At 51.8% G+C, this 27,894-nt stretch overlaps 1 protein-coding gene across 15 annotated transcripts in view; it reads right to left on the reverse strand.

Annotated features, from left to right (window-relative positions):
• The window catches only part of FUT8 (fucosyltransferase 8), a 377,522-nt gene that overhangs the window by 113,645 nt on the left and 235,983 nt on the right, over positions 1-27,894 (reverse strand). Inside the window, exon 1 of one of the 15 annotated variants that reach the window (XM_061568647.1) lies at positions 6,563-6,577. The exons of the other annotated variants lie outside the window; for them this stretch is intronic. The gene's annotated coding sequence lies outside the window, so the exon portion shown is untranslated. Of the gene's footprint in view, positions 1-6,562; positions 6,578-27,894 lie in introns of those variants that run through there. 15 annotated transcript variants of the gene reach the window in all.

Genomic DNA, 27,894 nt, shown 5'->3' on the forward strand with positions numbered 1-27,894 from the left:
CTTTGAACAAGGGGGGGGGGGGGGGCGGGGGGTCTTGGTACCCTCCGAAAAATTTTCTCGTCAAGCACACTCTCGTTACAAAAAAGTCAGAGACATTTCCCGCTCATATCAGCATCGAGGTGGTGCTCATCTCACTGTTTACCGCCTGGAACGAGTGGTGCAAATTCCACATTCCTGTGACAGACCGAGCCTATCCATAGAACAACCACGGGTGACTTCTCCACAAAATGGAACTAAATTCAACCGACCTCGTGAGGACGATAGCCGAGTCGAGCCCAAACCAGGAATTGAACTCGCAACATTCCGCTTGCAAGCCACTCGTCTTACGCCCGAGCCAGCTGGCCGGATGCCACTTGATGCAAAACAGGACACAATGTCCAATCACTCGGTTCAGAGTTCACTTTGCCGCGCAATGGTCTGGCCAAATGTGTGTTGTAAGATCCCCTCGCCACCCGACATAACCAAAGAAATTAAAACACGGCTACTTGTCGTGCCCAACATTATTTAAAAACTCCTCTGCGTTCGGCTACTTTGACAAATTCCTTAAACATGGTCAACGACTTTTCACGATGCAAAACACAAAACGAAGAGCGCCTCTCCTTGAATTCGCAAAAAGAAAGCCCAAGTCAGAGCATAAACAACCTTTTCCGCTGCCTACAGGTGGCGGGGGAGGAGGGTTTTGCCAGCGCCTGCTGCTGCTGCCGCCCGAGAGACAGCCGAGCGTAGGAGCCTCCCTAAACGATGCCGAGCAGCCAACCATCTGGGGGGGCTATCGGGGTTCACCGCGCTGTGCCGGCCGCGGCGGCCACGCCAGGCTGCGGCTAATGAGAGAGCGGCGTGCAGGTAAACAAGCGGCCAATAAAAGCCGCTAATGAAGACAAACGAGCTTGGCCTGCCCCCCGCTTATTAGGGGCGGAAATATCCCCCGCGCCACGGCGGATCACTTGCCGAAAAATAAAAAAGACCCACCCCCCCTCTCCGCAATTTTTTATGGATCGGCCATTATTATTATCGAGGCTGGGTTTCGCACACGCCGCGAGAGAGACCCCTCCTGTGGAATTGGGCTGCTGTTTAACATAAAAAAAGTTTGAATGAGCAGCGGACGCGAGCACAATTACACGACACGGCCCAATATCCCGCTGCCATTCTAAAGCCGATAGAATGGCAAAACAAGAGACTCAAATGTGGCTGTTAATCTTCATCTCAGTCAATTACTTCTCTAAATATGATAAAACTGCCAACGCCGCGCTTAAACACCCACGTGGAACGCAGAGGCGACGAACAGCAGCGCGTGAAGGACTACGCGACGCTCATTACCCACCGCTGAAAAAGGAGGCTCGGGTTTGGAGAAACGGGAGCACGCCGCCCTGCCACTCGTGCGCTGCACTCCAGCGACGCTTCCAGGGGAGCAAACGGTGGAAATGATCAAGCACCGGAAAAGCAAGCAGGCAGCCTTTGCGCTCAGTATCAGCACAGACGTGAGAATCTACACCGCTCCGTGGCAGATTACATCGAAATTGGGACAGAAACAAGCCGATGCATATTAAATGCCCATGGAACGGGTATTTCCATGACATGCGTATATTGTGCTCCGCATCGGAAGCGAACACACCGAGCCAAATAAATGCGGCCAATGGGGACCCCGGGGTATTGTGGCAGTCGGCACTCCGCGTAGCGTTGCGAAGCCACAGCGGAAACGCAGTGGGGGTCAGCCCACAGCCAAATCGATCGCCCGCAACTTGAACGAGCATCGAGGCGGTGCTCATCCTCCGTTGACAAGTCCTCAGCCAGTGGTAGAAATTCCACATTACCCAGACGGGGTGAAAGTATATCCATAACATCACCATGAACATGCATAAAGCATTATCATAGGAAAATACCATCACAGCACAGATACAGCACTGGGTATTGGACATATAAATTACAAATATGTCATAGAAGCCTTTGCATCGACACCAGCAGCTAAGATTATTGAGATTTCGACTTGGGATGAATTTATTTACGTGACATTTACCACGGATTTCAGCATTTCCCCATTAAGGATCTGTGGCATCAAACTCCTGCAGTCAAACCTAGCGTAGCGACACAAATGGGAGCTAAGGGAATGCTGCTCTGCAGTTGTTAAATGCACGTCGCCCTGCCCATCTTTGTGTTTTGTAAACCATAGAATGTAATCCATAATGTTTTTTGGGTTAGATCGCGCAAACATGTAAATGTGTCGTTAAACCCGCCACCACCCGACACAGCCGACTAGTAAGGTTTGTCAAGTAAACAAAACGTGGCAGTACTAGTTCAGCACACCGGTGTGTTGGAGAGTAAATCAACAACATTTACAATTCGAGTACTGTGATGCTTTGCCAGTAACTACAACCAGCTTCATCAGGTGACAGCCAGAATTGTGGATAAATCCTCCCTGTTTCGGTGTTAGAGGGGATAAATGTGATGTCATTACCTGTGAGCCAATAAGGTGCGCAGGCCAGATGTGGGGAGGGGGGGTTAATACAATTTAACCGACCGCAATGCAAGTTGAATACGAGCACGGGTTGAAATCACTCCACTGCCACCGCCGCCACCGCCACCCCATCACCTCAACACGTGTCAGACGCTGACAATGCCTGCGGTGGACTCTGCAGCTATGTGACCCGACGAGGTGAATGCTGACGAATGTGATGTCGTCTCTGTGTACACAGCTCCCATACCCGAACAACAGTCACGCTAAGACATACGTCTCTTCCCCGTATCTGTCCCTCCACGTAAAAAAGTACGGTATTTTTTTTATACATCTCATCAGCAAATGCAGCCTTCTGGGAGTGCACAATTTTGGCAGCATTGGTTCCACACGTGCAAACTTTGGACCGATTTCGACATTGCTGGTGAACCGCCAGACGATTGTAACGAGGGACCATCTCTGTTTATACGTGGCTAGGGCGCCCACAACCCAACGATCAATAAACCCCAACCCACGAGTTTGGATGCTCACGTCGCCGGCGACAGTCTCGGGTCATCGTTAATTGGCGACGAACCCTCCCCTACGAAAACGCTTCAGCGCCGAGCAGAGAAACGGGAGGAGCGGCCGCGGCTGTACCCCGCTGCACACGTGTGTGTCCGCGTGACAAGCGGTCCGCATGACAAGCGGGCAGCGCTCCGCTCTAAACCGTCAAAACACATCCATCACCCTTCTGGACACCAGGTGGGCCACGAACGGGAACGCAATCGCGACGTTGACAAACACAACTTACAAAAGCAAATACCTGCCAAATTTGACACTTGTGACAACCCATTTGTGCCATTTGCATGCCAAAGCCCATAAAAAGAATGTCACCCGCCCCTTTTGAGAGTCCCCATCGTTTGATCTCTTTCCAAATGTCTCCGAGAGCTTGTTTCTCATTTGTAACGTTGTGTTTCCGGCGACCTACAACGTGTGTTTGCGGCACTGTCAGCCACGCACAGGCGGCCTGCACTGCATTCACTGTTGAGACGGGACTACAAAGACACTCTTAATCATACCCAGCAGGAATGTATCCCTCAGACGGATGTAATTAAAACAGGTGATGCAAGAGAAAAATTAAGGCAAGCAGATCTACAATAAATTTTGAAAAAAATGTAAACTATTTCCATATCAAATTCAAAAGCATTTTTTTCAATCGGCAATTATAACCAGCAGGGTGGCACAGCGGCAACACTCGCGCCTCGCAGCAGCAAGGCCCTGGGTTCTGTCCCTAACGCGGGTGCCTATCCACGTGGAGTTTGTATGTTCTCCACCTGTTCTGCGTAGCTTTCCTCCTCTCGCTAAATACACACACGTCGTACCTGCTGTTGGCCAAACACCCCGACACGAAATAACGTATCTGCAACATGACTCAATTGGGAGTACACGTAGCAATCATTGCCCCCTGCTGAGAAAAGAAAAACCACTTGGCAGGACCCTCACGAAATGGCATCTTGAGACTCGGCGAGACTTTGGTGGGTGAACACAAACATGATTAGAAGAAGACCCAAGAAGTGCTCTCGGAGTAAACGCAAGGTCGAGTATCCCAGCTGCAGGGCAAGTGAACCGGTGCTACGGGACTGGAAGGGGAGCGGTCCACACGTGCCAGCCTCTCCAGAGCGAGTGCGAGGCCAGCGGCTTCCTTCTCTTCCTTCACTCATCATTTGCGCCTTTCCATTACATTCTCGATCACACGCTCGCTCTCTCGTGTGCACAAACACGCGCCGCCCAACAGCTTAAGGACATTTACTTGTCCGCGATTCCTTTCTCCCGGGAATGCCATTTTTGCCCTCTTCTTATCTCGGACAAGGCAGCCGACTTGGAAACATGCTGCGGGATTCACGCGACCTGCGCGGGTAGCCCGCGAGTGCTCGCTTCCCAAGAGCGGTGATAAGAGCCGGTGCGTCGCACACGGCGGTACAGAATACAGGGCACGTCTCACAGCACCAAACACGTGAATACCGGGCACCGGTCATGAACAGTTCCTAGTTCGATAATGTATCGCGATGTTCCCCGCAGAGGGAAACGGGCAGTGAGCCTGGCCTGCAGGAGGAATAGGCCTCGCACTGTCGCTTCCACAGTCACATTTCCACCATAGCGGCACAGAGGCCTGAATAACAGCCATAACCATAGCGACAGAGGCCCAAGTAACCATAACAACAGAGGCCCGAGTAACAGCCATAACCATAGCGACAGAGGCCCAAGTAACCATAGCGACAGAGGCCCGAGTAACAGCCATAACCATAGCGACAGAGGCCCAAGTAACCATAGTGACAAAAGGTCCAAGTAACCATAGCGACAGAGGCCCGAGTAACAGCCATAACCATAGTGACAGAGGCCCAAGTAACCATAGCGACAGAGGCCCGAGTAACAGCCGTAACCATGGCGGCACAAACGCCTGAGTAACAGCCATAACCATAGCGACACCGAGGCCCAAGTAACCATAGCGACAGAGGCCCGAGTAACAGCCGTAACCATGGCGGCACAGACGCCTAAGTAACGGCCGTAACCATAGCGACACCGAGGACCAAGTAACCATAGCGACACAGAGGCCCGAGTGCTTTGCAGACCTGGGTAGCAAGACTGCACGACGGCACCCAGAGCGGCCAAGCGACACAATGGGTGCTCCCTTCACCAAGCTGGCACTGGGCAGCGTGCTCGAGAGTGAACCACGACTCGGTGGAGTAACTTCAAACAAGTGGAGGAATTTTACGTCGATTCCTAGAGCAAAAACAAAGGCCCATAGCCCGCGAATCAGGCCGACACTCACGAAGAAGTGGAAAGAAGTTGCGGTTGTCAACTGTGCCTCTCATGGAAAAAAAAACCATCGCAAGGCTGCACAATTTGTGTCCCATAAAGTGGGGTCCATTTTAGCAAACGACGCTCGATTTCAAGTTGCTCTGGCAGGTCCGTAAAACACAAATGTTAAACGTTCACGCCTCGCTAAAAAAAAGCGTCGTCTTCCGCAGAATTCGAGTGACTTCACACGTAAGTTTTCGTGACCAATATTATTCATCGAGTCAATATAAATGTGTCGTTAGTGCTGCATGGAAGTGTATTATCAAGTAATATGGAATAATAGCGCAAGAATTACACTGAGAATAACAAAACAGGTGTTAAGATGTTAAAACACCAAACTGAAACCTTTTACAAGGAATCATGTCTGCATTAACAACAATACTTGTGGTCAGAATGCAAACAAAAGACACTGATAATATATGGGCATTGTCTTTGAAACTAATTGGTCCACACCAGATACATCTTTCTTTTGAGCCTCGTCTCAAACGGTGTTAGACCAGAGGACGCCAAAAGGCGTACAGCCCAAAGACAATTCACTCAGAGTAATGAGAGCTCGGGGTGAGCATCTACATCATCGGACCTCCTTTGCCAGTACCAAAATATGAGAATAGGTTTTCCCCTTTTTTCTGGCAACAAAACCGGTGTTAAGATATTCTCGGTTCTTTCGGTAAAGTCACGTAGAAGAGAAATAATAAAATAATCAAAACAAAACATAATAAGATACAATTCTCACGACGAAATACGTTACCAAAAGAACCAAGAATATGAATCCATGCAGTCACGAAAGCTTTAAATCTAAATGTAGGTGTTAAGATGTTAAAACACCAAACTGAAACCCTTTACAAGGAAATACACTGTTAAATTGCATGCCTATTCATGTCATCATAAATTATGTGACTAATCCAACCAGTAATATGTAGTGCATATGTTCAGATTAAAATAATCCATTATAATCTATATGAATACAAGACCCCACTGGGATCTTCGCACTTGTAGGTGCACGGTGATGCCAATTCTGGCAAATCGCCTGATGAAGTTGGTTGTAATCACCAGCAAAACGTCCAAGGACTAAATTAGTAAATGTTGTGGGTTTACTCTGCAATACACCGGTGTGCTGACATAGTAACTAATTGGCAGCTTTTGTTTACGTGACAAACCTTACTAATTGGATGTGTTGGGTGTAGGTGGGTTCACGACACATTTATATTGACGCGATCTAACCCAATAAAACCCTTTAATAATCACAAATCCTTTGCAGTTAAACGGAAGCATGACCTTCGACGCTGTACATCTCTTCTTGGCAGCGTTGCTTCCGTGCGCTTGCAGCGGCTGACGAGCTGAGCAGAGACAGAGTTTTGTTTTAAACTCATCGCAGCCGCATGACGGCTCAACGGAATTATAGCGCGCGCATGCCAAGGAAACGTCGCAGGAATAAAGCTACCGGCTCTACGAGCGTAACCGCCACCACCACCATCTGCTGCTGCTAGCGTGTTATTGATTTTAAAGCGGTCGCCACTTTGTAAAGTTACGAGAAACGCATTGGAATGCGGCGACCGTGTGCGCTGGCGAGATCACGGCAATTGGGTGAAAAATGCGGCCTCTGTGCAATTGCAGGCTCAGCGTGAAGTGCCGAGAGAGAAGGCCCGGGCAGTAATGGAGGACGTGCGGCGCTATGATAGAGCTCCCCGTGTCTCCCTGCACCGTTAATCATATCCTGCACGACCTAATGTAACAAAACAAGGAGAGAATCATTCCTCTTGCTGTAAACGACTTCCACGGGATGACACTTTCGGCGCAAGGGATGTTTAAGTGCGAAGGGTAACAAAAAAGAATCATGGGTGTCGCCGTGGAGAATCTCATCATCACCGGCCACGTTCACTCCACTGCTGAATGAAGGACTCCCCCCCCCAAGCCGCCACCACTTCTCACGATCCTACGATTCAACAATCCATCCGGCGCCTACACAGGAACTGATCTCAACCGCTCCACCTCCTTGGTGGACGCGCTTGTTGGACGCTCACCCCTCGGAGTGAATCCCTTGTGTGGCTCGTGGCGCGGTACGGCGAGAGTGGCCGACAGTGGGGATGCAACCAATCAGGACTGGAGACATTCTGGGCTTCGAGTGCCACGGTGGCGAGATGTTAACTACCTCGGCTGGTATGCAGGTCGTGGGTTCGATTGGTGGCGAGATGTTAACTACCTCGGCTGGTATGCAGGTCATGGGTTCGATTGGTGGCGAGATGTTAACTACCTCGGCTGGTATGCAGGTCATGGGTTCGATCGGTGGCGAGATGTTAACTACCTCGGCTGGTATGCAGGTCATGGGTTCGATCGGTGGCGAGATGTTAACTACCTTGGCTGGTATGCAGGTCGTGGGCTCGATCCCAACCCCGACGACTGTATATTTGGAATTTGCATGTTCTCCCCGTGGTCACTTCGCTGAGCTGTCATTTGTGATGGCCAGGTCGCGTCTGAAAATGAGCTCATATAGCTCAGTGGGCCTTACCTGGTGAAATAAAAACGGTAATAAAATGTTTCCAGTGGTTCATTCCCACTCTCTCCCTCCAGTTACGACACTCGAACAACCACCACCAACGGCACCCAGGACACCAGCCCCGTCCCCATGCGCTCACGCATCAACACTCACATTTCAGGCAAAGCACAAATCCAACCGATACACATCCAGCAAATTCACGGCCACCTCACTGGGCGCACGGCGCTACTGGGCGGCTACTGCTGCTGCGCAGATGGACACGCTGTCCCCAAGCGCAGTTTCAGGGGCTGCGCTTCCCTCGCTCGGGCAGCCGCTCCCTGGCGGCACCCCCTTAGCCCGCGAGTTGGCGTCGTGGGGTTCTGGGAAGCGTCAGGCCCCGTGACCCCCTCCCGCCCGTCCCCGCGAGTCCCCGCTGCGCAGGGCGCTGGGCAAGCCGGGGCCCCACGGCCGGTTGAGTCTTGTACCTCGTTCGTACAACCCGCAGCGGGCGTCACTTCCGGCAATGACTCCACTTAGGCCCCACACTCACCTTGCCAGCTCGTTTAATCCGCTTCACCGCCTGTGATGAAAAATACGAAGAGGGTTTTTACCCTTTCTGGCAATAAATTGTCTTTGTACTGTTCACCTTTAGGCGTTGTTTAGGTCCAATAGCGGTGAGACGAGGCCATGAAGAGATTTGTCTCTGGTGTAGGCAAATCAGTTTCAAAGACAATGCCATATACTATTAGAGTATGATTGTTTGCATGTTCACCACAAGTACGTGTGGTTATGCAGACTTCATTCCTTGCAAAACGTATCTCTATTTGGTGTTTGAATATCTTAACAACTGTTTTATTGCCATAAAGGGCAATACCTATTCATATTTTTCATAATTTTGGATAATGGCAAAATGGTCCTATAAAGATTCTCCACCCTTCTTGAACTTTCTGTCTCTCCGCCAATCCCCTTTGTGTCCGACGGAGTGATCCTCCAACCGATCCCTCATTTTCATTTGACTTTTTCCAGGGATTTTCCAAATTGATCTCTCCATAAATCAGATTCGAGTGTTTCAGCACCATCTAATCAGATTGTGCGCCCACCAGCAAATGAGCTCCCCACGTAGCAGATCGCCAATGGGAAGAGCGCCTTATATAAAACCACAAAGTTGTTAAGATTCGGTAAGCCGTTAATTGCTTCTTTATTTACTTAATAGGGTTTGCCTCTCGGCATCCCTTGCATCCGTCAAAGGTTGGCGTTGACATTCAACATGCTTAACATTTGCCCAAGAAACGCAGGACGCCGCCTCGCACCGCAAAGGCCGTCACTGGCGGCGCACTCCTCCCGTCTAAACCCAAGGCTCTGCTGCGATGCTCACCGTTGTATTCAACTGTGGCCCGGCTGGAATTGTTGCGTTTGAATTGAATTCCGCTCGTTTAATTTGAAATACCCGGCTATTGTGACCCATAAAAAGCCTTGTGGCGCTCGATGGCGTGACCTGCCGTAATTGCGTTATGTTTTATGCATGATACGCAGGAACAGGCTTTCGATTCACTGGTCAAATTGTATATCCCCCAGGGTGGTCAGAACAAACACGGCCGCGCAGAACGGCGCCGCCCATCCGCGCCGGGCAGGCACGTTAGTTGCAAGCGCCGAGTAGAAATGTTTGCACGGAGACATCCCGTGGCCCTCCGGCCTGGCCCGGCACCCAACACACGACGGGCTCGAGGGGGCCGCGCCGTCGCGTCCCGTCACGGGAGGCCGTCATCTGCCGTGACTTACGTTTGAGTTTTAGGGTCGCGTCACGTGCGACCTCGCGACATCTTACCCGCGAAAGCCTCCGCCGCCCCAAACGCAGCCGAACAAATAAAGCTGTCAAGTGTGCCAAGCGTTTGATGCGTCAATCATGATCATTTTGTTAAAACGCTTGTGCGCGCAACTACCTCGATTTTGTGCTGTTGCAGTGTCGGGCGCCGGAGGGTTTTACGACACAAATTTGGTCTGAGCAATACGTGACCCAACCAAAATATTGATTACATTGACTGGGAAAAAAGCTGTGTTACGTTATTGACCATCTTTATCCCACTGACTGGCAACACCTGAAAGACAACGCGCAGGCTCTGTTGAACATGAGCATTCTGAAGCGTTCACAAAGAGAAATGTGGGAGCGGCTTTGAATTCCGAGACCCAGTTCGCCGCCGATTTCCGCGCGTGTTAGAGAGCACGCTGAAATCTAACGGGAGTAGCCAATGACTGAATGTTGAAACTGGTGCAGTTGTTATGTTGAACCGATGCTGAAATAATGCACTGCCAGAAGGGTGCGTGGCTGATGGGATGTGTTAAAAAAAATTCATAAAATATATTTTTTACGTGGATTGTGGGAAGGAGGCATATTAACTGCTAATTATTTTGGTGAATTATATTGTATTTTCCATGATGACACTAGTGATTATTTTATGTATTATAGATCTTTGTGTCAAACTGGGACACATATCTAACGTACAGCACCCTTGCCTCATAAACATTTGGCATTTTTCAGCATCATTGGTTTCGGAAGCCCGGCTGCTAACGAGACGCTGAATGTCAAAACGGATCGAGAATTTGCTAAAATCATGCACTCCCATAGTAGGAAGGCCGTGTGGCTGATGGGATGTGGAAAAAACCACGCATTTACATATTATGGTGCAGTGCGCTTATTTATTTTGTTACCTATCAGCCACAGAGTGGAAAAAAGCGTTTCTCATTTGGACTCCCGTTAACAAAGCAAGCAGCCCGAAGCCGCGTGTCGGTTTGAGCGCCGTGATATTACGGCGACTGCTGAATGGGCCAGGTGAGACCCGCTGGCCTGGGGCTGGCCACAACGCGACGAGTGAACACGGCGAGACACAAACAACACAGCGAGACACAGACAACACAGCGAGACACAGACAACACAGCGAGACACAGACAACACAGCGAGACACACACAACACAGCGAGACACAGACAACACAGCGAGACACAGACAACACAGCGAGACACAGACAACACAGCGAGACACAGACAACACAGCGAGACACAGACAACACAGCGAGACACAGACAACACAGCGAGACACACACAACACAGCGAGACACAGACAACACAGCGAGACACAGAGAACACAGCGAGACACAGACAACACAGCGAGACACAGACAACACAGCGAGACACACAACACAGCGAGACACAGACAACACAGCGAGACACAGACAACACAGCGAGACACACAACACAGCGAGACACAGACAACACAGCGAGACACACAACACAGCGAGACACAGACAACACAGCGAGACACAGACAACACAGCGAGACACAGACAACACAGCGAGACACAGACAACACAGCGAGACACACAACACAGCGAGACACAGACAACACAGCGAGACACAGACAACACAGCGAGACACAGACAACACAGCGAGACACAGACAACACAGCGAGACACAGACAACACAGCGAGACACACACAACACAGCGAGACACAGACAACACAGCGAGACACAGACAACACAGCGAGACACAGACAACACAGCGAGACACAACACAGCGAGACACAGACAACACAGCGAGACACAGACAACACAGCGAGACACAGACAACACAGCGAGACACAGACAACACAGCGAGACACAGACAACACAGCGAGACACAGACAACACAGCGAGACACACAACACAGCGAGACACAGACAACACAGCGAGACACAGACAACACAGCGAGACACAGACAACACAGCGAGACACACAACACAGCGAGACACAGACAACACAGCGAGACACAGACAACACAGCGAGACACAGACAACACAGCGAGACACAGACAACACAGCGAGACACACAACACAGCGAGACACAGACAACACAGCGAGACACACAACACAGCGAGACACAGACAACACAGCGAGACACAGACAACACAGCGAGACACAGACAACACAGCGAGACACAGACAACACAGCGAGACACAGACAACACAGCGAGACACACAACACAGCGAGACACAGACAACACAGCGAGACACACAACACAGCGAGACACACAACACAGCGAGACACAGACAACACAGCGAGACACAGACAACACAGCGAGACACAGACAACACAGCGAGACACAGACAACACAGCGAGACACAGACAACACAGCGAGACACAGACAACACAGCGAGACACACAACACAGCGAGACACAGACAACACAGCGAGACACAGACAACACAGCGAGACACAGACAACACAGCGAGACACAGACAACACAGCGAGACACAGACAACACAGCGAGACACAGACAACACAGCGAGACACAGACAACACAGCGAGACACAGACAACACAGCGAGACACAGACAACACAGCGAGGACACAGACAACACAGCGAGACACACAACACAGCGAGACACAGACAACACAGCGAGACACAGACAACACAGCGAGACACAGACAACACAGCGAGACACAACAACACAGCGAGACACAGACAACACAGCGAGACACACAACACAGCGAGACACAGACAACACAGCGAGACACAGACAACACAGCGAGACACAGACAACACAGCGAGACACAGACAACACAGCGAGACACAGACAACACAGCGAGACACAGACAACACAGCGAGACACAGCAACACAGCGAGACACAACAACACAGCGAGACACAGACAACACAGCGAGACACAGACAACACAGCGAGACACACAACACAGCGAGACACAGACAACACAGCGAGACACAGACAACACAGCGAGACACAGACAACACAGCGAGACACAGACAACACAGCGAGACACAGCACACAGCGAGACACAGACAACACAGCGAGACACAGACAACACAGCGAGACACAGACAACACAGCGAGACACAGACAACACAGCGAGACACAGACAACACAGCGAGACACAGACAACACAGCGAGACACAGACAACACAGCGAGACACAGACAACACAGCGAGACACAGACAACACAGCGAGACACAGACAACACAGCGAGACACAGACAACACAGCGAGACACAGACAACACAGCGAGACACAGACAACACAGCGAGACACAGACAACACAGCGAGACACAGACAACACAGCGAGACACACAACACAGCGAGACACAGACAACACAGCGAGACACAGAAAACACAGCGAGACACAGACAACACAGCGAGACACACAACACAGCGAGACACAGACAACACAGCGAGACACACAACACAGCGAGACACAGACAACACAGCGAGACACAGACAACACAGCGAGACACACACAACACAGCGAGACACAGACAACACAGCGAGACACAGACAACACAGCGAGACACAGACAACACAGCGAGACACAGACAACACAGCGAGACACAGACAACACAGCGAGACACACAACACAGTGAGACACAGACAACACAGCGAGACACAGACAACACAGCGAGACACACAACACAGCGAGACACAGACAACACAGCGAGACACACAACACAGCGAGACACAGACAACACAGCGAGACACAGACAACACAGCGAGACACAGACAACACAGCGAGACACACAACACAGCGAGACACAGACAACACAGCGAGACACAGACAACACAGCGAGACACACAACACAGCGAGACACAAACAACACAGCGAGACACACAACACAGCGAGACACAGACAACACAGCGAGACACAGAAAACACAGCGAGACACAGACAACACAGCGAGACACACAACACAGCGAGACACAGACAACACAGCGAGACACACAACACAGCGAGACACAGACAACACAGCGAGACACAGACAACACAGCGAGACACAGACAACACAGCGAGACACACACAACACAGCGAGACACAGACAACACAGCGAGACACAGACAACACAGCGAGACACAGACAACACAGCGAGACACAGACAACACAGCGAGACACACAACACAGTGAGACACAGACAACACAGCGAGACACAGACAACACAGCGAGACACACAACACAGCGAGACACAGACAACACAGCGAGACACACAACACAGCGAGACACAGACAACACAGCGAGACACAGACAACACAGCGAGACACAGACAACACAGCGAGACACACAACACAGCGAGACACAGACAACACAGCGAGACACACAACACAGCGAGACACAGACAACACAGCGAGACACAGACAACACAGCGAGACACAGACAACACAGCGAGACACAGACAACACAGCGAGACACAGACAACACAGCGAGACACAGACAACACAGCGAGACACACACAACACAGCGAGACACAGACAACACAGCGAGACACAGACAACACAGCGAGACACACACAACACAGCGAGACACAGACAACACAGTGAGACACAGACAACACAGCGAGACACACACAACACAGCGAGACACAGACAACACAGCGAGACACAGACAACACAGCGAGACACAGACAACACAGCGAGACACACACAACACAGCGAGACACACACAACACAGCGAGACACACAACACAGCGAGACACAGACAACACAGCGAGACACAGACAACACAGCGAGACACAGACAACACAGCGAGACACAGACAACACAGCGAGACACAGACAACACAGCGAGACACAGACAACACAGCGAGACACAGACAACACAGCGAGACACAGACAACACAGCGAGACACGCATCGGGCCTCGCGTCGTTCCGCACGCTCCTCGCCGTGTTTCTCATTTGGGGTGCGACGCGCCATCACGGCCGACTTTCTTGGCACGACGCTGTCAAGAGGGTCTCTAATATCCACCCCGTAAATCTTCATCATTAAACATGAAATGATTCCCTCTTACTCCCATCTGGCGTGTGCACTGGACAGACAATCTACTTTCTGTCGAAATGAAATTAAAATTTAAGAAACATTTGAATGTAAACACACATTGGTACTGTTAATTAAAAAAAATTACTATTTCGCTGCAACTTAACAATGCATGTATTGTTTTGAATTTGTGTCATTGCCGATAACAACAAGTTCCACAAGCACCTTGCGGACAAAATGGTTGGAGACATTCTTGTTCTGTGCCAAGAACCTCTTAGCTGTGAAATAAATAAAAATTACCTCGAAGTAATTTCTTCCAAATCGATCCGTTTGCTTGTTGATGGAGGTCTCCTCATTCGAGAGCCCCACTGCACATTTACGGCCGCAGCGATACCACAAGCGGCGACCTGACCATTGGCGCTCTCTCGCCGTTGTTCCATGCTGCAGATGTAAACCAGGGGGTTGTGTTCCTGTTGCGACTCATTTTCTGCTGCTTGATGTACCGCGCCCGGGGGAGCTGTTGCTCTGGCGGCTGTGGTGCCGTCAACTCGATTTTAAAGTTGCAGCTCACGAGCTTGAAGTGTCCGTGACCGACCAAATTGAAAAACAAGAAAACCCACCGCAGGTTTTGCTTATTGCGGCGAAGGATATATATAGTTTTCTGTCTACTTATTTTTCAAACAAAGTTTCTGACCGCAGGCAACAAATGCCCAACATGTCAAATGGTCAGCAACAAGCAGTTCCATCAATGCTGCAATAGATAAGAGGATGATAAATATCTCTCAGTAGAGCGTCAAAACAGAGGTGCCGCCACGTCAGCGTCGAGCGGCACCATTGCATTTAGATTCTCCGTCCACCTGGCGCCGCATTGGCACCGATGCTGGTAGGGTGCAGATGTAGTGGTGGTATTGACGTGCGCCGGCAGTGATGGATCACGGGGCGCGGGGTTGGGCACGCGGTGTGGGCGTGGCATGGACGCGCGCGCCGGTGGTGAGGCGCGCTCACACAAGCTGGGAAAAGAGGATCGTAGCGAGTGCGCAGTGATTGGTCAGATAAGTGGGTACTCTCAGCGACGTCCGCAGGAGGGGTATAAAGGGGGACGCGCGAGAGCACTCGTGGTCAGTGTTAACCAGTTGAAGACCGAAGACGGGGTGGAGGAGGTAGGGGCCCGAGACCCCTAGTCCCGCCGTTCGTTGTGGTGCCGGTTGCTGTACGGGGTAAGGTCGTCCTGGCTGCCCATGAACGACTCATGCATCTGGGGTTTCACAAAACGCTCGCCCTCATTCAGCGAGACTACTATTGGCCTGGGATGGGCAGTGACGTGGCGAACATTCTTAAGGGGTGTGTAGGGTGCGCTAAAAGAAAACCGCCACCAATAGCGGCTAATCCACCGCTTCAATCCATTCAAGTTTCGCGCACGAACGAATTGGTCGCGCTAGACATCTTGGGGCCCTTTCCCACTACACCTCGGGGAAATAAGTTCCTGCTGGTTGGCGTAGAGTACTTCACCCGCTGGCCCATGGCGTGGCCACTCGCCAACCAGTCGGCTGCGGCAGTGGCGGACGCCTTTGTCCAAGGTTACGTTTTGGACAAAGGCGCCCCCGAACGCTTGCTGACGGATCAAGGGAAAAACTTTTCGAGTGTTTTGTTGCGCGAGGTGTGCGACCTGTTGGGTACAAAGAAAGTACGTACCTCCCCGTACCACCCGCAGACTGACGGTATGGTTGAACGTCTGAACAGGACGATTACGTCTATGCTGTGCCAACAGGTATGCGACGACCAGGTGGATTGGGACTTACAGGTACCGGGGGTACTAGCGGCCTATCGGATGGCACCCCATGCGGCGACGGGGTTTTCTCCATTTTTTCTGATGTATGGGCGGGAGGCTGATCCGGCCATGGACGTCCAACTGGGGATTTCACAGCCACGGGCAAAATCTAAATTGGCAGACCACATTAAGTTTAACATCGCCAAATTGGCTGAGGCGCGAGAGGCTGCGAGATTGAATTCACGCTCTCGGCAGATCGCGAACGAGCGATTGCATGAACGGAAGGTGCATACGCACAATTGGGAACCGGGCGATAAGGCCTGGCTGCATTGTCCACACGCACCGTTGGCTACGTCCCCCAAACTGTTGAGACCATGGAGGGGACTGGTGGAAATTGTGCGGGTTGCACGACCCCAGAGTATACAGATTAAATGGGGAAAACGCCGTTGGTACGTGCACCCCTCCCGACTGAAACCCTACGCGGCGCCGCGTGACCCCAGGTTGTGCCGTGACGACCGAGCGTGTGATGTGACCGTCGACTCGGGGTGGGATGTGTCGCAGGCTGATCCTCACGTGTCTCCACCTGACCCACCCCCAGGTGTCTCGGACCTGACGGCTGTTGACCGTCGGGAACCGGAACCCCGCGGCTCGCACGGAGCCCCGATGCCTGGCCCATGCCTTCCTGAACTGCCGGCGCCGCCGGATGGCCAACTGCGTCCTGTGCCGTACGACGGTCCGGCAAGGCGGACTCGGGCAAGGACGCAACACTTTTCATGAAAAAAAAAAAAAATTCTTTTTTTGTTAAAGCCCGACTTCGTTGCCGGCTTCCCCCTCTGCCGGGGTAATGTCCCGTTCAAGGGACGCTCGGACATTGGGACGCTGCATGAGTCGGAGAGAAAAGAAGAGAAAATGATTAAAGAAATTTTTTTATTGTTACTCTTTCCGCATACACAGTATCGTTGCCACTCGCCGGATTGTGCATGTTGTTCTTGTTGCGGGTGTGGCGGTTGCTGGGTTTTGCGGATTGCGGTGTTCATGTTGTGTTGTTAGGGTTTGTATTATGTTACGGGGCACACATGGGAGTGAAGGGGTGTTGTATGTTTTATTAGCAGCCGGGTCGGCTGCGAGCTATGTGGTAGGGGGTGATGTAGTGGTGGTATTGACGTGCGCCGGCAGTGATGGATCACGGGGCGCGGGGTTGGGCACGCGGTGTGGGCGTGGCATGGACGCGCGCGCCGGTGGTGAGGCGCGCTCACACAAGCTGGGAAAAGAGGATCGTAGCGAGTGCGCAGTGACTGGTCAGATAAGTGGGTACTCTCAGCGACGTCCGCAGGAGGAGTATAAAGGGGGACGCGCGAGAGCACTCGTGGTCAGTGTTAACCAGTTGAAGACCGAAGACGGGGTGGAGGAGGTAGGGGCCCGAGACCCCTAGTCCCGCCGTCCTTGTGGGGACCGGGGCCCTGTGTGGCTCGGAGCCGAGACTGGGGGGACCGTAGCCCGACGCCCGTGTGGGTCGGGACGGTGGTACCCAGAGCCGAGACGGGCACCCCGGCTGGGTGTGTCCCGGAAGGCTACGGGGCGTAAGAGCCCGTGTCAGTACAGCTGAGTGGGTGTTGGTCACCCGTGTAGCTGAGTGGGTGTTAGTCACCCGTGTAGCTGAGTGGGTGTTGGTCACCCGTGTAGCTGAGTGGGTGTTAGTCACCCGTGTAGCTGAGTGGGTGTTGGTCACCCGTGTAGCTGAGTGGGTGTTGGTCACCCGTGTAGCTAAGTGGGTGTTGGTCACCCGTGTAACGAAGTAGGGTGTTAGTCATCCGTGTAACTACAAGTTGGCGAAAATAAAGAGTGTGCTACCCGTGAAGTCGTCTCCTGCCGAGTTACTACTTTACACAGACACAACGCAATTATCCATCGCAAGGACGACACAAAGCAAAAGGCAGATTTTAACACGTGAAATGTAGAAACGCACATTCGCTGCTTGAAAACACGTTCACGAATATATATAGAGGATCGTAGAGCTTGGGCAATCGTTGGCGTCAGGCTCGGCGCGTGGCTGCTGCCTTCCCGCTCGCCTGCGATTGCCGCCGGCGCCTCCGAGCCACCGTCTCTCTCGCTACGAGGGCGAGCGGATACCGTGCAGCTCATTACAAAGCGGAAATGATCACAACCATGAATTGTGCGCACGTCGAGTCAAATTATCGCACGCGATGGGCAGACACGGTAAGCAGCAATCGCGTGTGACGGAGAAGCACGGAGGGGTGCGTGCCTTCAGTCTCGATTCAAAAGAGAGGCTCGGTGATCCTAACAAACAGCAGAGGGGAAGTTACAGTGGGTGAGTGTGTTGTGGTGAGTGGGTGAGTGTGTTGTGGTGAGCGGGTGAGTGTGTTGTGGTGAGTGGGTGAGTGTGTTGTGGTGAGTGGGTTGTGGTGAGTGGGTGAGTGTGTTGTGGTGAGTGGGTGAGTGTGTTGTGTTGAGCCGGAGAGTGTGTTGTGGTGAGCGGGTGAGTGTGTTGTGGTGAGTGGGTGAGTGTGTTGTGGTGAGTGGGTTGTGGTGAGTGGGTGAATGTGTTGTGGTGAGTGGGTGAGTGTGTTGTGTTGAGCCGGAGAGTGTGTTGTGGTGAGTGGGTGAGTGTGTTGTGGTGAGTGGGTGAGTGTGTTGTGGTGAGTGGGTGAGTGTGTTGTGGTGAGTGGGTGAGTGTGTTGTGGTGAGCCGGTGAGTGTGTTGTGGTGAGTGGGTGAGTGTGTTGTGGTGAGTGGGTGAGTGTGTTGTGGTGAGTGGGTGAGTGTGTTGTGGTGAGTGGGTGAGTGTGTTGTGTTGAGCCGGAGAGTGTGTTGTGGTGAGTGGGTGAGTGTGTTGTGGCAAGTGGGTGAGTGTGTTGTGGTGAGTGGGTGAGTGTGTTGTGGCGAGTGGGTGAGTGTGTGGTGGTGAGTGGGTGGGTGAGTGTGTTGTGGTGAGTGGGTGAGTGTGTTATGGTGAGTAGGTGAGTGTGTTGTGGTGAGTAGATGAGTGTGTTGTGGTGTGTTGTGGTGAGCGGGTGAGTGTGTTGTGGTGAGTGGGTGAGTGTGTTATGGTGACCTGCAGTGTGGTGAGTGGGTGAGTGTGTTGTGGTGAGTGGGTGAGTGTGTTGTGGTGAGTGGGTGAGTGTGTTGTGGCGAGTGGGTGAGTGTGTGGTGGTGAGTGGGTGGGTGAGTGTGTTGTGGTGAGTGGGTGAGTGTGTTATGGTGAGTAGGTGAGTGTGTTGTGGTGAGTAGATGAGTGTGTTGTGGTGTGTTGTGGTGAGCGGGTGAGTGTGTTGTGGTGAGTGGGTGAGTGTGTTATGGTGACCTGCAGTGTGGTGAGTGGGTGAGTGTGTTGTGGTGAGTGGGTGAGTGTGTTGTGGTGAGTGGGTGAGTGTGTTGTGGCGAGTGGGTGAGTGTGTGGTGGTGAGTGGGTGGGTGAGTGTGTTGTGGTGAGTGGGTGAGTGTGTTATGGTGAGTAGGTGAGTGTGTTGTGGTGAGTAGGTGAGTGTGTTGTGGTTAGTGTGTTGTGGTGAGCGGGTGAGTGTGTTGTGGTGAGTGGGTGAGTGTGTTGTGGTGACCTGCAGTGTGGTGGTTGATCACCGTGTGGAGGAGATGAAAGTCCAAGTGACGAGGGGAGGCGCCTGACCGCCGGTGAACGACTGCACGGAGTGAATGAGTGAGTGCTGGACAGAATGCGGAGAAGTTGATAACGAAGGCGTTGTTTATGTTACACAGGAGGTGACAAGCGTGCAGGCAGGCGGGGGGGGCAAGGATATTCTAGTCTGAGGCTGAGTAATAAAAATACATTTAACGCCTGGCTGTTCACCGGCATTAGTTCAAACGAGGCTGACTGCTGATGAGACTCCGCATGTCGAAAAGGTGGCAATGCGCCTGACACAATGTGGACAAAACATTCTTTAGTTTTTGTTTGGAGGGACAGGTGTGTGAATTGGGTGAATTATCTGCGTATTTATTTTCGTAGCATACGCTCGCATAAACACTGTACGACAAAAGCATGATAAGACTTGCTTGCCTTTGGCTCATGTGTTTCTACGCACTGAAGACAAAGACGACGCGATGGAAACGTGTGCCATCTGGTGCCATTGTTAAAACTTCATTGGTAAAATGTTCTCGGTTAATGCACAACCATAACTAGACAGACCCATACTGAGCAAAGTATGAAATTCCTCTTCTATGCTGTGAACCAAAAAAACTAGGACTGGTTTGAAAGGAATGTTTTTCTTTTGCATTTAGATTGTAATATTCCTTTCACACACAGGACCCAGAAACATGGGGAATGAGACAAGTACGATTTCAAAGGTAAATATGACTTGGATCCGGCCTGATCTTGCACCAACGCCGCAAGGCTTTTCCCCGCATGCCCGGAGAGCGCCCAACGTGTGTATCGACGTGCACGTACATAACTCACGCATCTGGCCGATGAACATTTCGCTTTTCACATTAAGAGCTTCCCTAAAATTGCTCAACCCGTTGAAGGGGCAGGAGAAAACGACGCCTCCAAAAAGAGGCAGACGACGCTGAACGTCCCAGGCCATCAGAGAAATGCGCGCGCAAACGCAGACGGACGCGGCAGGGGATAATAACGCGGATGCAGCACAACGCGCGGGGGTCGTTTTAGCGTCAGCAGTTAGCGGACGAAATACGACGCAAAACCACCGCCCAGGGGCCTACGCGAGCACGTCTGCATATTTGCTGTGCTGAGCGCTCGGCTAATCCAACGTCAGACAAAACAAATTTGCTTTCGTTGTCGCAGGCTGCGAGGAGAGCACATGCTGTTAGCTATTGGTGCTGAACAACAAACCGGTAAAACGATTATATTTTGAATGCAGTTACCGGCGACGCCAAAAAAAAAACATTTTAGCAACCGCACATGCGACCCCCCCTCCCCCCGGCAAATGAGGCAGCGAGAGCACGGCGAGGAGGCATCATCGTCGTCGTGGCTCGCACAGACTCTCCGACCTTTGCTCTCCAAAAAATGTCGTCAACAATCTGGGCATTGCCCAAGCCGAATTAATATAGAGCTGCCGTCGCCACGTCCCCCATGCGGACGTCGCGCGTCAAACAACGGGACAGGTACGAGATGCCTCCGCGCTCCTACTCCATTCATTACCGCGGGGCTATTTTGGCAAAACCCTGCCGATGTAATTGGATCGACTTAATATCAGGTGGCTCGCACGGGTATGTCTTATTGAAGCCACGGACACTTCAGCCCGGCAATAGAAAAAAAACGGTGCACAATGCCCTGTCGAACCTGTGAGCCAAGCACGCATCGAAGCTCCTCTCACCAATGTGTGCTCCCGTAAAGGCGCTGCGCCCACCGCAACGTTTCCCCGCTACGCCATTTAAACCCAAGCCGGCAGCTGCGGCGGCGTAACAAGCGGAGAAGCTTGGCGGGCGCCGGCGGTGCGAGACCCGACAGGCGGCGACGCTTCCACATTCCCACGCCCGCGCACCGCGAGGGCTCTCAACGCCAACAAACTCGAGCCGAGCACGGAGGCAGAGTTGTCCCGAGCGCAAGTTCATCGCGTGGCAGCGGAACTTGACAATAAAGACGACCCGCTGCACGAGCTGTAAAGGGGCACGCAAAGTGAAGGGGGTCACGTGCTCACTTTGGGACCAATCAAAACTCACTCTCGCAGATTCCGAGTTTTCATTTAAAAAGCAATAACTTGCACCATGTAATTTCAAGAAGATGATGTGTCCGATATCTACGTCTGGTACTCAATTTCTTGGACACTAGAGACCCCCCCCTCCGCCTAAGAATCCTTGCGCCATTCCGATTAAGGGTCAAGAGCTGCAACGGTAACGCCTCCCAACCGGACGCAGCGTCGGCGGGGGGTCCGTGCAGCGGCGGGGCCGTGCCGGCGCACGACGCTACGCTGTGCCGGCTCGTCTCCCAATACCCCCACGCGGGCGCCAATCGGCGCCGCCGCGGTCCCGGCACGTCCCAAGCTCAAAACGACGCTCGTTCTGTAGAGGGGGCGAGGCGGTGAGCGTGGGGCTCCGCTAGAGCGCAACGAGCTGGCGATACCGACGCTGCCGCGGGGACGAATTCCGCCTCAGAATGTCGTCACCGTGCAGCTTCTCGTGATCGTCTCCTTTGCGTCAATGACGTGGTGGAAATCACTCAATTGGAATGAGACACGGCAGCAGCAGCAGCAGCAATCATCGTCCCCCTGCTGGCAGACCAATGCCCGCTTGCAGGCCAGGTGCTGGGTGGCCTCATGCCACACAGGGACAGCTGCCACTGGGGGTGACCTATCAAGTGTTTGCGACGAGGTCAGCTGTAAGTCGCTCATCGCGGGTACAGCGCTGCGAGACGCCCCATCGTAAAACGGCGCTCTGTGAAGAGCAACTCATTATTTATTCATTACTTCTACAAAAAGCCGTAAAGAGGAGTACCGTTTCACACGCTTGCGGCGGTGGCTGCAGATACCTATCTGCTGCCCGGGCTGGTGTTTACTATTAAACTCGTCTGTAAAAATAGTGCCCAACAGGCGAACATCAATCAGCCCTCGGCCCCGACAAGTCGCGCTGTCAACGGCGCTGACAGCGCGACGCCACGCACCTCGCATGCAAACAATCCGGCGCGTGCGCGTATGCATGCAACGGTGTACGTGTGTGCGTGTGTGTGTGCACACACACGCATGCCGGAGCTCGATACCGCACACAGGAGATCTACGTAAACCAAGGGACTGCAGGGGCACAGAGTGTAAGGAGCCGAGCTAGAACCGTTACAGCGATACATTCCGCCAATAAACTCAACAAACGGGCTCGCACAGAGGTGGCCGCGATCCTGCAGCCTCCAGCGCCAGCGATGCGCACGCGACGCGCGCTCGCCCCGCCTGCTCAGGCGGGCTGACGGCAGCCTGCTGGAGAGGAACTGCTGCCCGGAAGGCCGACTCGGCGTTTTGGAGAGAATCTTACCGGAGGACAATCCATCACTCGCCTGGCCGTGTCAGAGCGTGCGGCACAACACCGCTTGGGCGGCGGGAGGGTGATGGTGGCGCAGTGTCAACGCTTGGGCCTAGAGGCAAAGAGGGCTGGGGGTTCAATCCCCGACGCGGGCGCCTTGCTGTATGGAGTCTGCATGCTCTCTCCCCCTGTTCTGCACAGGTTTCCGCTGGGTTATCTGGTTTCCTCATATAGCGAGTAAAAACGGAGATGAAGTGTAATTGGTATTGGTCAAATATCCCACAGCTGGAAAATAAATTACCTGCAAACGACTCAATGTGGATTACTTGGCAGGACCCTCCTAAAAGAATCTTGAGACTCGGTGAGATTTTCCTCGGTAAAAGAAAAGCGTAATACTCAACATGTAAATTGTCTTTGGTTTTTATATGTTTCTACTGTCAACACTCCGATGAAGATTTCCTTTGATGCAGTTCATTTTGATATGGTCGATTTATTGTTAAGATCCATTTAACCCAAATGCCCTTTCATGTCAATTTCAAATCTCGAGCAGCGGTGGTATTTGGACGTCTTACACATTGCAACTGTCTTGTGTGTACGAACCTCCCCAGGAACAAAGACACCGCGCGCTGTCTTTTGCCAAACGTCCTCCCTTCGCCTGTGGACGTAGCCACGTTTAATGTTCGGGCCACCACCTGTTGAATGCTTCAACACTGAAGATGGCTTTGACAAGAGTAACCAAATCACATTCAACGATGCCGTGAGTTGACGGAGGCGCATTGCATCGCACTGCTCTCCACGCTAGCGTCCGAGTGAGTGTTCCTGCAATGCGATTCAACGTTCTACAAGGTGCCAGCCAGACACCCAGTGCACGCCTCTCCCCATTTGGCGGCCACTATGGCTTTGTAACGGGGCTGAGGGAGGCAGCGATCCGTCAAAGTCAAGCGACGGCCGACGCTGGGAGCATCTCTCCCGTTCCGTCCACCCCCACCTTCTCCCCCCACCCCCCCCCGCGAGCGTGATAACAACGCTTGCGCTTGGCGCACGAGACGGCGGTACACGGACAGCCCAGAGGCCTCAGCAGTGTCACCTCGCGGCTTCCTGCGCTTCGCATAAAGGTCCACCGAGGTACACCGAGCGTGTCCACTGAACACGCTTCGATCGGCGTCAGATCCACAAAATCCAAATCAATGAAGGCGTTTGTATGAGGCCTGACTCGGCCAGGAAAATGTAATGTGCATTCGCCTTCAGCCAAGACCAAATCTTGATTATTACACACCTTTTGCACCATCATCTGTCAGTGAGACACCACCATCAGCGCCCTGGACGCAGTGGCGAGATGGTAACTACCCGACCTCTGCTGGTATGCAGGAGGTCATGGGTTCGATCACGACCCTGATGATTTTTCTCTGGGTCCTCCGGTGTTTCCCTCCACATGTAGAATCAACGTCACCACCACGCGTCCAGAGTGTTTGGCTACTGCTATACATCTCCACGAGACAAGCCGCCACTTCGTTGAGCTGTCATTTGTGGTCAGGTCTTACACAAATCCTTATTTCGATTACAAAATAAAAACAACTGCCTGGCCACGTGACATACATACTTGGTTATCGATACCTAGATTGGCAATATTCAAATCATATGCACACTACATGTATGGAAATAAAAAAATATATATCGATATGGTTAACCAGGCAATGGCAAATCGAGAAATAATCATGAGCATCTTTGTGGAGAGAATAACAAAATCAATAAACACACGAGATGCCTCCATCATATACCTGTCCCTCCACGTAAAAAGTACTTTTACACATCCTATCAGCCACTCGGCATTCTGGGAGTCCGCAATTTTCAGTGTTCCTTCAACACAAGCAAACTCTGCACCAGTTTAGACATTCGGTATCTCACCAGTAGTCAGTCTTGCTGGAAACAGTGCTGATGAACTGCCAGATATGTTAATGAAAAAACCCTTTCCACTAGCTATGACCACGTAGTACTCCCAGAAGGCAATGTGGCCAATGGGATACTTAAAAAAACACTCGAATTGTTTTCATGTTAAGGAACAGGAGGCGAATTGTCTGCTTATTTCTTACTCTTTGGTAGAAAAATTAACTAAATAAATTGAAATATTTTCTTTCTACGCGACTTTACCGAAAGAACCAAAGAGTAATTCCTGCAGTCACGAAAGCTTAAAATCCAGTTTGCGTATTTCTTGTTACAAATAGCAATAGGTGACCGATAGAATGTTACTTAGGTTCACATGTAACCAAAAAAAGAGGCAACCGTGATATTTCAGTCATGATAGCATGAAAATGCATGACCGAGAAAACCAGAAAAATGTCAAAAAACTAATTCAAGAGACCAAAACAAATTGTTTGCGACTCGAGCGTGTGGCGGCTGGTGAACGCCGGGGAGGGGGCGTGCACGTCGCTCACGAGGACGCGCCACAGCCAAGGTGACATCACCCGTGACAAACACCGGCGAGAGACTTCCAAAGCCACGCGCCATTAAAACCCGGCTAATGGGCCACGGCCAGCTCTCAGCCTGTCGTGATTCCTAGATCTTGTGGATTCAAGACACTCTGTGCGCTTAATCTCTGCTCGGTGCTCCCCATCCTCGGGATGCGTTGGAAGGCCACGGTCACATGGGCCGGCGGCAGCGGCGGGGCTCACGCTTCGAATACCGGCAGCCGCCCCGGGTTATTGCTGCGGCGTAATCACCGTTTGCTTCACAGCGGACGTTCCAGATCACACGACGTCATTCACAAGAGTAGGCCGCTGTGTGCCGGCGTCAGGGTCCAATTTCATTTTTTTTTATTAACCCGCAAAAACAAAGTTTTTCACTATAAATCCTTTATATGCGTGGCGGCTAGAGTCCTCTCGTCCTCTGGCTTGAGATGGCTGCCACCTATGGGTCAGATGATTGCCTGCCACCATTAACCAATTGGTAATTAAATATAATTTATTTTTTCCTAAAAAGTGTAAAATTTTGGAAAAAAAATTTCACGAAAATAAATTGTCACGCACAACGAGTCTGTGTGCAAAATGTCAGCTCGATTGGATCACGGGAAGTGGGTTAAAAACGACCGAAAGATTTGCACGGTCGTAAGCGCGCAAGCAAGCAAGCAAGTGAACTTAATATAAAGGATTTAAAAATGATTGGGATCACGTAAACAGCAGCAATCACCGCCCCCTACTGGCAGACAACTGCCCCACAGGTCACTCTGACGGTTGACTATCCTGGTCTCTCGAGTTCTCACCTGGTTACACAAAATCAACTCCAAAGGTGGTTAGAAAACTTTACTCCACCGTTTGAGCGAGCGGCTCGCAATCAGGAGAATGCGGAGTTCAAATCCTGGTTGGGGATTGACTCGGCTCGTGAAGCCCTCCGGGGTCGATACAATGAGCACAACTTTGTGCGGATTGTTGACAGCGGTCACCCTATGGATCGACTTGCCCTAGCCGTGGGAATGCGGAATCCCTCCACTGGCTCAGGGCTGTACAAAGGAGATGAGCACCGCCTGAAATGCGCAATGAGCAAGGAAAATCACGTTGACCGATGTGGAACAGGGGTGGAAAATCGCTCTGAGCCGAGTCTGCTAGGTTCTCGTGAGTGCCAAAAGCAGACCCCGGTGTGCCTGGGGAGGGCAGTGGGGATTCCACTGCACTCCACTCCCGACATCCTCGTGTACACGCTGCTGCTGCTGCTGCTCCCGCAACCATAGTGGCCCCTTCCAGCACAACGCCCTCTCCAAGTAGGTCGCCCAGAAGACAGCGACGGATCTATACACTTCCCAAGGAGGGGGGGGGGGGGGGGGGGAGTCCCAAAATCTTCAGCTTTTTAACTAGGGCCCGACATAAAAAAAAAAACATTCAATCTATTTTCTCATGTAAATATCAATAAATTCCAATTTTCATGGGTTTCGAGGGAGGGAAACGATCCTGAACAACCAACACGTTCGCAAGCGCCGCTTCCTCCATCCGCCCTCGACGTGCTTGCACGCATTGCTAAGCAGCTGTAACTTAGGAGCTCCACGGAACAGCAAAAATTACCCCACAGTTGACTAGATAACAGGAAAAGCGGTTGCAATTATGTCCATCAAAGTAGTTGTAACGCTGTCACGCTAAAACTGACTTGTCTCAGCTTAAATAATCGTCATCAACAACGCTCTCATAACACCAGGGCTAAAAAAAAAGAAATGGTATTCCTGGCTAATACGCATTTCTGAATGGCTGCAGATGTCAATGTTTGGCAATAACACAGGCAAGGGAGTCGATTTTGTGGTCTGAAATTGCGGGGGGAGAAAGTAACGACGTGGCGAGTCGGTGCACGTGCTCGGAGACACAAACAGGGCGCAGGCGACGCTAAAGCAGTTGGATGTACGTGTGTATGCATGTATGTACGTTGAATTTCTTTCACGCCGAACGTAGCCAACCGTGCCGGTCGGAGGTGCGTGGGAAGGGCAACACAAATTAGACACACAAAAAGCAGTTCTACAGAAATTCGTTTTCAATTTAGATTTTAAAGTGCGTAGCTTCAGTGGCTTCCTAACGGTGCTAGCTTATATAATGGTGATAGCTTCAACGCACAGCGATCACATAAGTCTATTTAGCCCAGTGTTCTTCACCAATTTTCAGAGGGGGGCCAATTTTTCCGATAAG

Source organism: Lethenteron reissneri, chromosome 41, assembly GCF_015708825.2.
Source record: "Lethenteron reissneri isolate LAM-NWPU_2019-01 chromosome 41, ASM1570882v1, whole genome shotgun sequence".
NCBI classification, from domain to species: Eukaryota; Metazoa; Chordata; class Hyperoartia; order Petromyzontiformes; family Petromyzontidae; genus Lethenteron; species Lethenteron reissneri.